The sequence below is a fragment of the Pholcus phalangioides genome, unplaced genomic scaffold, assembly GCF_987345545.1.
Source record: "Pholcus phalangioides strain wild (caught in Gottingen) unplaced genomic scaffold, Ppha-v1.0 ptg000040l_1, whole genome shotgun sequence".
Taxonomy (NCBI): Eukaryota; Metazoa; Arthropoda; class Arachnida; order Araneae; family Pholcidae; genus Pholcus; species Pholcus phalangioides.
Genome location: NW_028301626.1, coordinates 5,776,323 through 5,791,554, shown reverse-complemented (window position 1 = coordinate 5,791,554; position 15,232 = coordinate 5,776,323). Strand labels below are relative to the sequence as shown.

Below are 15,232 nucleotides of genomic sequence, written 5' to 3'. Positions count from 1 at the left end.
AATTCGGAAGAGTAAAATATTGAATTTCGATGCGTGAATCAGGCATCCAGATCCGTATCGGCGGACACTGGCTCTGGAATGGTCTCTACATTTGTTCGTGTTGCAATTTTCATAGACATTTACCTTACTCATCAAACGATCTAACGTACAATCTCAAACACCACAGTATGGATTTCTCCCCCGCGGGCTCCACGAAAAGTTTCAATTTAGGCCAACTCAGTTTAAAGTAGGGGACATTACACAATGATAACGTCACTCTCCGCTATCATACGAAGGTTTTAACATTTAACAACTGGATGTTGCGAAGATATATTTTGGAAAGAGAGAAATTTCAACTGCCCCTGCGGGGAATCGAACCCACGTCCTTTCACTTTCCGGGTGAACGCCCTAGACCACTAGACTAGAGAGGCACCGAATTCCTCAATCTTTCCTTGGAGCTCGTGTACACGGAAATGTTCGGCCGTCCATGTACGGTCCCTTTCAGTATACACGAGCTCCAAGGAAAGATTGAGAAATTCGGTGCCTCTGTAGTCTAGGGCGTTCACCCGGAAAGTGAAAGGACGTGGGTTCGATTCCCCGCAGGGGCAGTTGAAATTTTCTCTCTTTCCAAAATATATCTTCGCAACATCCAGTTGTTAAATGTTAAAACCTAGGGGATATTAACTAAAGAGCTTTTTAGGTAGGGTGAGGTCTGTGAGCTTTTAGCATGGAAAAATTTTACTATGATTTCACATAGCTAAGGGTTCCGTAGCACTCATATACATGCATGCTCACAGTGTGTTCGTGCACACCCCCCAACGTCACCGCAGTGGTGGTCGGCTGAAGTAGGTTTTCTGCGGTTCCCAACTTCGGGGCGCGAATGCGAGCCGATCTCCCCGTTAAAAAGTCTCGCCGCAGAGAGCAACAGGCCAACAACGGTATAATTATTCATTCATTGCACTTCACTCACTGTGAGTTGAGAAAAAACTCATAGTTTGAAAAACGGCAGCTCTACACAAAACAAGCATTACACAGAACACACTTCACGGAAGGTTCGCTATAAGTACACACACACCCAAGCATGTACTAATCCATTTGTTAGAAGTTTTGCAGAGGAATATGGACGAGGTGCATGTCCAGTTTAGTAGCAGTAATCCTTGGATGAATTTAACAAATTTTTTTTGTTCATTACGTCTGTGTGACCGTTATACAGACCACCAAGCTTAAAATAGCCCTATTCTCCTTCAATCTTGGAGAAACACAATATGACATTGGCATGAAATTGTAACATTCGAATATTCAATCCACCGCGGACCCGAATTTCAATTTTACCCTACATCTAAGCTGGTATGATATTGCTGAATAAATTTTTTACTTCTTTTTATTAATACAAACAATATTTAAGATGCAATTAATGTATAATAATTAATAATAAAATTAATAATTCAGGTCCAATAAATAATTTTTATTTTATTTTGCATTGCTTCATCCTGTATTCAACGATATAAATTGGGTAACTCGGATTGAATAAAATAACCAAAAATTCATTTAGTTTGTTATATTGTACATTAGATGGCGGTAAAAAATAATTAGATACATTTTTTTCCACCCATAACGACCCTCGGTAACCAAATTGGGTACCTTTGTAAAATGAATGAAAAATTAAAAGATATTGCTTACTGGCATCCGGATCTAAGGTACGCATTTGGGGAAAGACTGTTTTAATCGTTCTCTGAGAGATGGCTGTACTACTGTATACCGGGAAGCAAACACTTAACATGGCCGAAAAGCAACAAGCTGCAACTAGTTGACCAATTTGTAAATTTGTTTCCATTTTTTAATGAAAGAAACACAATTTAACTATTTTAGATACCATTTTAAATTAAAAGATGCGTATTTATTTCTTAGGCCGGGATTACACTATAAAAGTTTTCTAAAAGTTCTTTTATAAAGTTTTAAAAATTTAGCCAATAAGAGAGAGAGATTATCGGTTGCAATTGCTCGAATGTAACCTATGAGATTTATAGGTTGGATTTTTCAAGTTTTATAAAAGGGATTTTTATCAAACTTTTACAGTGTAATCCCTGCCTTACAGGAAATTTGAAAATTTTTAAATTGCGTTCTGTTAAAAAATTTTCATTTGAAATTACAGGTACCCGCAGGCAAACGGGGCACTTTGGGATCTTAAACCGCATTTTAGTAAATTTTTACTAAAATTTTTACGGAAAGTCTAACAAAAAGAGAAGTTACAAACACACGAGATGAAGAAGAAAGAGCTCGCCTGCGGAAAGTACAGAAAGTGGTGCCTTTACCCGTAAATGATGCACGATTTAACGGGTGGGCATTTCCCTGAGCAAGTGAAATTGCCAAAACAGATGAAATGTCGCAATCCAGGTTGTAAGCGCAAATCTCGTGTAAAGGTGCATAAAAAATGGATTTCAAATTTTTCATTATAAATAACATTATTCTTTTTTACATTACACGTATTTTTAAACTGCAAATGTATGAGAACTTTATTAGCATGTAGTCCTGAAGCAGGGTCGTAACTGGAAGAGGCGGGGGGGGGGGCAACTGCCCCGGTCTGCAGAATTCAGGGAGGGGGGGGTAGTTTTAGGTGAGAAAAAAGAATACCATTACAAAATTATCGAATTTTAAAATTGTGGGGACAACAAAATGTTTGCCCCGGGCGGCAAAAAACCTAGTTATGGCCCTGTCCTGAAATACCCGTTTGGGTACCACTTAATTAAATAAATTAAAGATTTTGGAAATTTTGTCGGGTCTTAGGAGGTTAATGGACACACTTGAAGGAATAAAGAAATGGGGATGCAGTAGAGAGAGAGAGAGAGCGAGATGATCTACAAAGCAGGTCCCGCGGGCCACGCATAGCCCTCGGAACTTTTTTTTTGCCATGGCACATCGAACATTTTTTAGAATAAAAACATTATGTAGAGCCCGCATGCCGCCGAGTGTTCTACTATGACCACTTGACCGTACACGAGCCTCGTACATATTCCTTTCTGGAATTTCTAACGAATTGGTGCAAGCCGGAATGTTCATGTACGTATTGTGAACCATAACGCGTGGTATACTGCGCCATACAATTTACAATCAATCGATAAATACAGTCGATCTCGCTTATAACACTCCCATTTAGAACGTTGTCCCGCTTCGTACGACTTATTTTCGTAGTCTCAACTCTAAGTAATTCTCATGAGTAATTCCCGTTCAAAGCGTTTTCCCGCTTACAGCGTTTTTCGTGACGGTTTTCTGAAAAATTTTATAAGCGGGATCCACTGTATTTCATAAATATTAAAAATTATGATTAATTGAAAGAAGTTATTTAAAAATTAATCAAAATAATTGCATAAATATTGAAAAAGATAATTTCATGATTTATTCAAAGTAATTTCAAGAAAATTGGAAAGCAAATAATTTCGAAATTACCGAAATAAATAATTACGTGATTAGGGGCCGTTCAAGTATTACGTAAGCAAATTTCTAGCCATTTTTGACCCCCTCTCTTGTCAGCAAAATTTCGTCATCAGCTCTGCCCCCTCTGAAACCTAACGCATATTGGTGGGATCAGAAACGCACACGGGGGGGGGGGGCATAGGGGGGCATAGGGGGGGGGGTTCTCTCGTGCTCCCCCCTCCTCCCACGATCAAAAATTTTTTTCATGTAAAAAAAATATATTTTTTTAAATTGAAATTTCGGAAGAAAATACCTTTATATGTTATTATAATCAATTTCTGTTAATTTCAATGTTATTTGAAAAGGCTATGAACTCGAAATTTATCTTTAATAAATTCATTGCGACCCACCCTCTTATCCATATAATGATAAATCACATAAAGTTCCTTGTCCCGCGGACCAAATATGGCCCTGGGGGTTACTTGATGCGGCCTGCCCTCTTCAAAACTAATTTTGTAAAAATGAACTAAGCGGCACATTTTCAGATCGCTTAAGTGTCCCATGGTACAATTCCATAACATTTAAGCTGCCCGTGGCATATTTTCAGATCACTTAAATGACCCGAGACACAGTTCCAGAACACTTAAGCGATCCGTGATACATTTAAAGATCCCTTGAGTGACATGTGACGCAATTTTAGAACACTTTACTGGTCCCCAGTGCGGTTCTACACCACTCAAATTACCCGCGGCACATTCTCAGATTATTTAAGTGATGCGTGGCACATTTCCAGAGCACTTAAGTGGCCCGGACACATTTCCAGCTCACTTGGATCCGCGAAACATTGAGATCACCAAAGTGGCTCTGTAGGGCACTTATCAATAGGGGGCTGTTACTTCAATTATATATAGGCCTACCCACAAATTATCGAAAGGTTTTTCTCGTTTTTGGCGCATCGAGGAAGATGTCATTGAAAATATTTCATATTTTCATAAAAGGTGGTTGATGACGTAAGCATTATCCAACCCCCCCCCCCCCATGTCATCAAAAGTCAGCATATCGGAAACCCCCCCCCCCCCCATCAATGATGACATAATATTTGAACGGCCTCTTAGCACCAATTAAAGTTATTTCAGAATAAGTAGAAGAAGCAATTCATCGAAACCATTTTTCAGAATTTTGTGAAAGAAATAATTTCGTAACTAATCAAGATTGATAATTGATACGACAAATAACTGCAGGAAAGATTAGGTCTTAATTATTCTAGGCCCCTGGTAAACTCGGGGCCCCCTCCCTTCCCCCCATTTGCCTTTCTGTTCAGATGTTAGCATTCATTGAATTCAGCCCCTTTCAATGAAGAGAGATATTACTTCTTACAGTTTTAAATACCTCAGTATGAGTTGGTGGCTGACGGACTTCGTCGGAATTCTTAGTTTGGCCCATGTGCTGTCTGAAAAGTTGACGACCCCCTTTGAGTAATAAGGGGGTAGATATAGTTAGGGGTGCACCACCGTGTGGCCAGCTCAATTTCACTACGCCTATTTAACAGTACGTGCACCTCGTACACATTCCTCTACGGAATTTCTAACGAATCGGCACATGCCGGAATGTGTGTTCTGAGTGTATGTGTGGCCCTGACGTATTTATGTTGTCGAGTTGCGCTTGTTTCGCGTTCATGCTGCCACCTGGATTCCATTTTCTGAGGTAAAGATGGAAATGCTTGAATTTTCATGTTATGCCAGTATCGTGTTGTAGGCCTGATTGCTCTCCGCTGAGACTTTTTCAGATGGGAGATCGGCTCGCATTCACGCCTCGAAGCTACTACTACTAAACCATACATGCACATCTGGTCCATATTCCTCTGCGGAAAAAACTGAAACCTGACGTGAGGTTTGTTTCTGTGTAATGCTTGAATAAGACAACCATAAGTATTCTTTATGGGCATTGTATGATATTTATCACGTGTATATATTGTTTACAATTTTTGTTAATTGCATTTTTAATTGGGTAGCTGTATTTTTGAAATATATGACATCCATATTTTTATGGGCATCTTTTTATCAGCCACCTCGTTGGGCATTTGCTTGTTGTGGCGTTGTATTCGTATTTATGTGTAGTGCTGCCATCTGCCACCAGTTTTTCTAACTATTAGTGAAGTGTAATGATTGAATAATTCACCGTTGCAGGCCTGTTGCTCTCTGTGCGGAGACTTTTTAATAGGGAGATCGGCTCGCATTCGTGCCTCGAAGTTGGGTGCCACGGGAAACAAACTTCGGCCGACCAACACTGCATCGTCAACGGGGTTTGAACTTGGATATCCAGAACTAGTGTCCAGCACGACGCCCACACGACCGCATAGCAGCAGCAGCTCAGTTTCACTGAAAAACTTGATATTGCATTTGTGTCCTGTGTGCAGCTGAGGAGATACTGCCATCCACCTTCAATATTTAGAAATGATAAATACCACAAAAATCTTTGAGTGAATTTTCCTGCTCCGGGTCTAATTACTCGCTTCGAGGAGAATTTTTCAAGAATGATTTCATTGGTGGAGATCTTTTTAATCGATCGTGCCACTCTTTATCATGGCCACACACCATTGAACTCATTGGTGAGGGATTCTGTGGGTTCAGAAGCGTACGGGACTTCAAAGGTGGGGGGGGGTCCATATTGTCCTTCCCCAACATGGACCAACGAATGTCCACACACTTAGTCGAGGCCTCGATAACATATTCGATATATCTCTTGACTGTCAGAGTGGGACAGGGGTTTTTAGAACACCTCTAATGTGGTTATTGCGGAATTGATGAGTGATTAATATCACTGCCCCCACGGGGACTCGAACGCCGGTCTCTCGCTTGCCGGACGAGTGCTCTACCATCTAAGCTATGCCAGCAGATAGAATATTTCAACCTTGGAGCGTATATATATGTTGAAAGGCACCGTACTCCACAATAACCAGTGATCTTCATCTCCACAAATAACCAGTCTTTCGATGAATCTTGTATTGACAAGTGGAGAGGACGTTTCTATATGTACTTGAAGTTCATGGAAATCGACGAAATTGAACATTTTCCTTGAACTTTTTAATGTTACTTGAAATTCTACGACCGACACGCAAAAGTTTCTTATGCATATTTTATGGTTCAATAAAGTAAAAAAAAATAAATTAAAACATCATTAATTTTTCAATGTTTATTGGTCGCGCCAAAGTGTTCGAAAAACAGGAATTGACCAAATTTTTACAAGTTTCTTTGTTCAACTCTTCGCCCGTTTTGTCAGAACAAAACGACCCAGAATTCGTCACAAGGAGGTGGGTTGCACGTCAAGTTCCACCCACACCCTTACCCAATCAACCATTCAAAGTAAGAGTGTGTGCATTTGCAATTATATTTAAAAACTAGTCATCAAAATTGACACGTTCAAAATCTTACTGTTGTGAGAAATCAGGCGTAACTGACCTTGATAATAGCGTAGATCTGATGTACATGTCTGCATGCTTTGTTTGAGGCCTCGATAACATGTTTGATACATCTCTTGACTGTCTGAGTGGGGCAGGGTCTTTTAGAACGCCTCTGATGTGGCGATTTCGATGCCTCTGATGTGATTATTGCGGAATTGATGAGAGATTAATATCAACATCACATACTTCCCATATGATTGGGGGAGGGGATACAATAGGAGAGTGTTTCAGTAAATAATCGCAGTGTAATCGGTAGCTTCAAAGTTTACCTCTCTTACGTACCCCACGAAGTGTCTAATAGTTTTTCCTTTAGAGGGGGATTATCTTGATTTTTTTTAAAAGTTCTTCTATATCATATCCACTCTCTCTCAAATGTGTTCTACGATCATAGCTAACAGTAAATTTCAAAGGGTGCAAAGAACGCATTGCGTTCTCACAGTTACTAGATTAACAATTTTAAGAAAGTCGTCAAATAAATACCACAATGTTTGATCTGCTGGAAAAACGTTTTTAGCGCGTCACTAAAATGCTTATTCTTTTTTTATTTGGGACCACACGGCCATGTACGATCGCAAAATGAAGAGAACTTCAAGTTCTCAGAAGGATTTGGCTAACTTATGTTGGCCTACAACCTTAGCACTCTATTGGCTGCATTTACGGCCGTAAATAGTTACTTAGCCGACAGTGTTTAAACTAAAACCGTAGGTGAAAGAATTGGAGATCGAAATGGATTGGTTGAATTCGGTATTTTAACCAATCAGTGTCGATCCTTTTACCTGCGATTGTAGTTTAAACTCTGTCTGTGAATAAGGCCGTTTGTCATCTAGAATGTGACAGACGACAAGGATCTCGAATCGACAAATCCTCTGCACAATGTCCCGAATACATTGCTTTGTATATGTCTAATAAATACAGTACTTTTGGTCTTCGCTCAGCATCTTTTTGTCTACTTCTAGAATCAAACAATCTACAGATTCATACGCCACCACAGGGAGCTTTCACACCGAGTAAGGTATTATCCAATGGGCCCAGAAAACGATTTTTTCCTGTTGATGCACCATCTATATCTGTGGCTTCCAATTTCTAGGAGTGAATGCGAGTCAACGCCCAGTTTCGCCGCAGAGAGCAACAGATCTACACAACAGTTCAAATATTCAATCAGTTCACTTCACTCAAATTTCGAATATAAATGGCAGGAAAAGCCAAAACTCCCTTACAACATTACATACGTACTCAGACTGTTAGGTACACACACTTTGTTCCACACTAGTAACGAAGTTGGATTGGAAGAGATCTTGGTAACGGGAAAAGTCCAGTGACTTTGGCGTTCATTGATTCATTGCGCCATCTATATGGTGAAGAATATGACGGAGAGAGAGAAATTCGAAATGGAGTAGACACACGATCCACTGTGTAGTGGTCTTCCCACGAGCAGTTCATACGTGCAGCAGTCACACTCAGGCAGTCGAGAGATGTGCCTAACTAGTTACAGAGGACTCAACTAAAGTATGCAGACATGAAGATAAGATAGCTACGTCAGATCTACGCTGTTATCGAAATCAGTCACGCCTGATTTCTTCCAAAAGTCATGCCCGACTTCGAACGTGTACACTTGGAAAAAGAAACAGGAACTGTAAACCACTGAATTCTAGTCAATTTTGATGACCAGTTTTAAAATATAATGTAAATTGCACACACACTCTTACTTTGAATTGTTGATTGGGTAAGGGTGTGGGTGGAACTTGACGTGCAATCCACCTCCTTGTGACGAATTCTGGGTCGTTTTGTTCTGACAAAACGGGCGAAGAGCTGAACAAAGGAACTTGCAAAAATTTGGTCAATTCCTGTTTTTCGAACACTTTGGCGCGACCAATAAACATTAAAAAATTAATGATGTTTTAATTTATTTTACCATAAAATATGCATAAGAAACTTTTGCGTGTCGGTCGCAGAATTTCAAGTAGCATTAAAAGTTCAAGGAAAATGTTCAATTTCGTTGATTTCCATGAACTTCAAGTACGTTGCGCGACCAGATGATACCCCACGGCCGATTTTAAAACTTCTGACGTCTTTTCTCTATCTCTACCGTCCCACGTGAGGGGAGGGGAATTTGCTGAAGTCAAGATAGGCTACTAATGTCTCTACCTCAATGACTCACGACACAGTGCATGAAATAAGGAAGGCAGTGTCGGGTCTCCAGTGGTGTACATGGTAGCATGCTTGCCCGGTATGCAATAGGTCCTGGGTCGGAGTTCCGGCAGAGATCTGATGACTTTTCTTTCCGAGTTAACCTCGACCAAGTCCAAAAAATATCTTATTCCTTCAATTAGCACATGTTGGAATGTACGTGTTGTGAGCCTAACGTTTGTTTCTTAGTGTTAAATGCTTGATATGCATAGTGCTTCCATTTGCCATCCACTGCCGTAACTATTAATCCAGAGTGCTATGGAGCATCTTGATGAATGCTCCAAAAGTTCCTTAGCATTCTGATGAATAGTTACCGCTGTATAGACAGCTTCTCAAAACAATTTGAGAAGCTGTCTCCACACGGGTTACAGCTGACCTTCCTTCGACTATTGCTTCTTCTATTCTCTTTAGACATTACCACCAGAAGAAAAAAGCTCAAGGTCACACTTCGTAGGGTGCACAAATTTCTGGGAAAGGGTATTTGAGAAGAAAAAAACAATTAGATATTAATAACGAAAAAAAATAAGGTAACCGGAATTAGTAGGCTCTTGGGAGGGGCGCTGAACCCATCACCTATTTTTTTGAAGGCTCTTGGGGGAGCGATCGCCCCTGCCTGGATCCACCACTGTGTGAGCACCATGGTCTCTGCATGGAGATGCGTGGTGTATCGGTTTTCACGGCTCTGTCAATTGATGACTGCTTCGTATGTGGTAAATGTATGTGACCAACAGAGAAGATTTCAAGAAAAATTTCCCAGAGACAGTTTGCAGGAGAGATATCTCCGGGTTTGATCCACATCCAGCTGATCTCTCGGAATTTCCTTCTTGCGTATGCGTCTGAACACACTGAATCAGTATAAAGCTGAATGTCATGCTTAAACTGACAATACGATGAGAATAAGTGAGATTCCGATAAATTTCAAGCTCTTCTTCACCATTGAAATCATTCTCAGAAAAGTATCTTCGGAGGGAGAAATCAGACCCAGAGTAGAAAAATACTCTTTTAGGCGATGATATTTTGTTGTGATTTTTATGACTTTCAATTAGTTGGCAGAACATCCTCACCCAACATAATTTGATTAATGCATGATAAGTACACGATCAGTATATCAGATACAGCCGGCACTCGTAATGACAATTACTGAATCTGCCACTCATTACCCCTTTCTTTATTCCTTCAAATGATAAACAACCAGGCGTTGGGGCGAAGGGTAGGTGATTATGGGTTTTTAGCGCCATCTACTGCAAAAATTATAAAATAAAATGAATTGCTCTTATTTATCATGCCAGTGCAGCTATTAAGTGTAAAAGGCGTACCACGATGACACTAATAACTTTTCGGGAATCTTCAGTGATCGCCCGGAGGAAGAGTACGATTGAACCAGATCACATATCTGTGCTGAATACCATGCTTTTTTATCGGTAGAAGTATCGAAGCTGCAATCAATAAATTTTGAATAAAATTAATATCATTAATAAGTATTTCAATTGTTTATACGCACGGAGTATTAGAGAAATATTGATATTTTCTTTTCTTCCATGGAACAGTTTCGTACTCATCAGCGGTTCTAAGCGAACTAGAAACTGGAACGGCGTCTAAAAAAATCATCATGTGGCCTCCCTACCTATTTGGAAGTACCTACTACTAAACCAGACATGCACCTCTAACGAATTGGTACATGTTGAAATGTGTGTGAACGTATAGGGGTGAACCTACCGTGAAGTTTGTTTCCGTGTAGTGCTTGCTATGTGTAGTGCTGCCATCTGCAACCAATTTTTTAAACTATGAGTTTTTTTCCTCAACACTCATAGAGCGTTAAGTGTAATGAATGAATAATTATAGCGCTGTAGGCCTGTTGCTCTGTGCGGCGAGACTTTTTAACGGGGAGATCGGCTGGAAGTACCTGCGTACCTATTCCCCATAGAAAAGTCACAACGGGCAAACTGCCCAACGGAGAGGCTGAAATAAAAATGCCCATAAAAATATGGACACCAAATATACCTAAAAATTCAGCAACAGAAAATACGGCACAACTCACCAGGAAGTAGTCACCATGACTTGAGCTGTGCTCGGTTTGAAAGAAAGAAACAAACAAAAAGAACCGAAAATAAAAGCATTTTTAACTAAAAACTATGAGAAAAATACACTGCCCACAAAAAGATTTATCCCAGCACGAATATCATATTTCATTTTTAAACGTGTCAAATGAGTTAGAATTGACGACACCCGTGGGGTAAGCTATTCCATAAATTCACAACCCTATTGGAGACAAAATTTACTGCGACGCCACCACCCTTATCAAACGATACTCGTGACCCTTTGTGGATACACTCGACTGACGTCGTAATTATAACTCATGGCCCATCCTATCTAACCCGTTGGAAATTTCAAACGCTTTGATCATATCCCCCGACACCTGCGTTCCTCCAAATTAAACATATTCAAAGAATCAAGTCTCTAACAGATGTTTTTTAGGTGCGAAATATAATGAGAAATAGGATTTTCTCTGGACGTTAGGTCAAAACGAATCATTGGAGAAAAATGACTTGTCTCATTCGGGGATCTAACCCGGGTCCCAATGCATACCGGGTATTGATTGATTGATTAAAATGATTTCTTGAATATGTTTACATTGGAGAAACACAGGTGTCGGGAGATATGATCGAGGTGTTTAAAATTTTCAACGGTTTGGATACTATACACCATGAGTTATCAATACACCGTCAATCTACTTCTCGACAAGGGTCACCAGTATCGTTTAGTAAGGGTACAATTCTAGGTTTTGGTGTAGCGGGGAGTTTTTCTTCTAATAGTGTTGTTAATAAATGGAATAGCTTACCTCCGGGGATCGTGGATTCTAACACAGTTGTTACATTTAAAAAGACGATAGACGCGGTGGGATAAATCGAGGAGAATAGAATAAGACAAACATAATCTTTTTTATGGGCAGTGGATTATATGTTAATAATTATTAGTGTTTAGTGCTTTATGCCTTTATATTGGGTTGCTTCGACATCCATATTTTTTATGGGTATCTTTTCAAGCACCTGGGGGGGGGGGTAATTTTCCTCTTGTGGCCTTTGTTGTGTTTGTATTTGTATATGAGTTCGCTAACCAATGCACCAGAGACACACTTTTCATTTCCTTAAAATACACATAACATACGGAAATAAATGTGTGCTTGGTGTCAAGGGGATCCGGGCTCAATTCCCGGAGGAGACAACTCACTTTTCTATCCAATGCTTCGTTTCGGCATAACATCCAGAAAATCCTATATTTCTCAATCAAGTCTCTCTTCATAGCTCCGTGTACCAACTAGAGCGTGCGTATTTCTTCTCTGTGTACCCCGTCGACCTATTCTATACTTATATGTCCCTCTGTAGACATGGGTCTCTAAAGCCGTACGGCATATTCCATTCCGGGACGAAACCTAGCCTCGGAAAAACGGGAGAATGACTTTAGGTGAACGTAAAGAGACCTTTTTGAGAATGAAACCAAGCATTCTATTTCGTTATTTTTATCACCGCTGAATAGTGTTCAGAAAACCTAAGCCTCTCGTCAATGAGAATTTCGAAATCGGTGACCCTAGTTGCATCCCGAATAATATTACCATTTAACTCGTACGTGAAATGTGGGTTTTTCAAACCAAACTGAGTAACCATGCATTTCTCAACAGTACCATTACTTGACCATACATGCCCTTCGTACATATGCATCTGTGGAATTTTAAACTTGTTAATTTCTTGTCACACAAATCATACTCCATTAATTTGCTAATGCTGCAATCATATTGAAGTTGGGCCGAAGCAGCTCTCTGTCACTTATTCCCAACTACATCGATTAGTTTCACATCATCTTAAAATTTGCTAACGGTCCCATCAATAAATACCGTGATCTAGTTTATCGATAAAAAAGTGAAGAAAGAATGGGACCGAGGACACTTCCTTGAGGACACTTCCAATCATATTATTGGTACGTCTCCTACGCACTTGAAGCGCCCATGTCGTGCCCTGAGTTTAGGCGATTCTGATTAAAATAATGAAAACTAATATAACCAACAATACACCAGAAAAACTGTCTATGCAACAGCAAGTAGACAGTTACCCTTATATCATAACACGAATTAAAGACGTACTCACCTTCTAGCACAGGTCCAAACTGAAATCTTGGTCACACCGAAGCAGAGGAACAACTTGAGAAAACCAGAGATCCGCAAGGTTAGACTCTTCACCACAAACCACAAGGTACGTTGCCTTTCACCAGAACCAAGTGTTCAGACACCAATGATCGTCCCGATGGATCGACGTTTTGTTTATATACAGAAACTAAAATCCTCAGAAAGCGTCTATTAGATGCATTTAAGGAAAGAAAAAGGGAAAAGCGAATCTTCACTTCCACGTCGAAAATACATAACAAATGGAGGATCATCTTATTCCATCCACCAGGGATCAATTTGGAAAAGGTCACTCGAGCAGAAGGTCCATGACCTTGCTTGTGATTACTATTCTTCTTCTTCTTCTTCTTCGGTTAATACTTTCGATTACTCTTCTTCTTTTTAGATACGTACACATATAAAATATATAGGTCGGTTAGAGAATTAATGTTATAAACGGATTCCCCTTTTTCTTTTCTTAAAAAACGAGTGGGTACCGTTTCCCTGTTTAGAGGTCATCAATCGGTCCAAGCAAGTCCTAATAGACATCGTCTTCACCCTCACCATGAGCAAAAGGTCATCGGAAAAAGTTATTGTGAGTGAGAGATAGAGAGAGATAGAAAAAGGGAGAGCTTTTAGAGCCATTTTTTTTTTTTTACTCTTAAGAGTATAATTCGTTTTAAAGAGAGAATCACGTCCTATATTACGATTCAACAATCATGAATACTATTTATCCACCATCTTGCGCTGGAACAAAAGGATTCTCTGATTCTTTTCGTGGATTTGTAAGTGGGGGGGGGGGGGGACTTACTTTGGTGGCCTTGAGATAATTGTATACATGGGTCGTGTAATTGCGTGCGTTAAAGTCCCCCATCTTTGAAGAGTGTTTCTTTTTCGGATCAGAAACCGAACCGAATTATTTGAGCAAAGTATTAATTGTTCGCTGGAATGAACTCTCACGAATGACCTCGTGTGTGTGTGGTTATAACGAGACTATACGGTCTATTTTTTCGTATTGTTGTAGTAATCTGTGTGTAACACGCTAAAGGTTTCTCTGAGCACTCAGAAGTAATGTCGACGACCGAATTTTGCGATTTGCAGTGGAAAAGAACGTTTAATTATGGCCCCTGATGAAGCGATTAAGTTAGCATATTAAGTTTTTGTACCTTTCTCAGTTTGATTGGAAGCTCCTCCGGTGGGCAATCTAAATGCTATTCAAATCCCTAATGTGGTAGCAACTCTCTGATATAGCCAGTCTTCATCTTCTCTCTCATATTGCACTCGTTAGTGTGGGGGTTCTTAACCTTTTTGTGTTCCACCGACCCCCTGTGCCAAGGAGATCAATTCCAAGGACAGTTTGTGCCAATAAGATGATGTCCACGGACGATTTGAGGAGGTTCACGTCCATGGACCTCCTATGCGAATAAGATGAAGTCTGCGGACGTACTGTGCCAATAAGATGAAAGTCACGGACTCCCGGTGAAAATGAAATGAAGGCCACAGATCTCCGGTGCGATAAAATGAAGATCACGGAAACCTTCACAAAGTAGCAATGTAAAGACAATGAGTTTTTTTTCTCTTAAAAGCTCATGGATCCTTACCACCCCCCCCCCCAAAACACATCAAGGACTTCTAGGGGATGCGTGAGAGAACCACTGGTTAAAATACTCTGCATTAAAGGAAGACTAGTCTGTAGGGGTTTTCTGTAGATGGCAACGGTTGCTAGCAAAGGAGTGATCGAATTCTTGATAACATTGGCACTTTTTGATCTCAGTGCGTACGTATAGTGAAGGGGGTTTCATTTCAACTTCGTTGAGTCACGAGCACCGTTCATGTAAATTATTCAATCATTACGCTTCACTCATAGTAAGAAAAACTGGTGGCAGATGGCAGCACTACACATAACAATCATTACACGGAAACTAACTTCATGTTAGGTTTCACTACACGTACATTCCAACATGTACAAATTCGTTAGAGGTACCGCAGAGGAATATGGACGAGGTGCATGTGTGGTTTAGAGTAGTAGTAGTAGTAGTTTC

The 15,232-nt window shown here is 40.1% G+C and overlaps 1 protein-coding gene across 1 annotated transcript in view; it reads right to left on the bottom strand.

Moving 5' to 3' along the window:
• Window positions 1-13,401, bottom strand: part of LOC149065324 (uncharacterized) — a 38,648-nt gene extending 25,247 nt beyond the window's left edge. The window contains exon 1 of the mRNA XM_089254170.1: window positions 13,177-13,401. The gene's annotated coding sequence lies outside the window, so the exon portion shown is untranslated. The remainder of the gene's footprint in view (window positions 1-13,176) is intronic.
• Window positions 13,402-15,232: the final 1,831 nt, after the last annotated feature.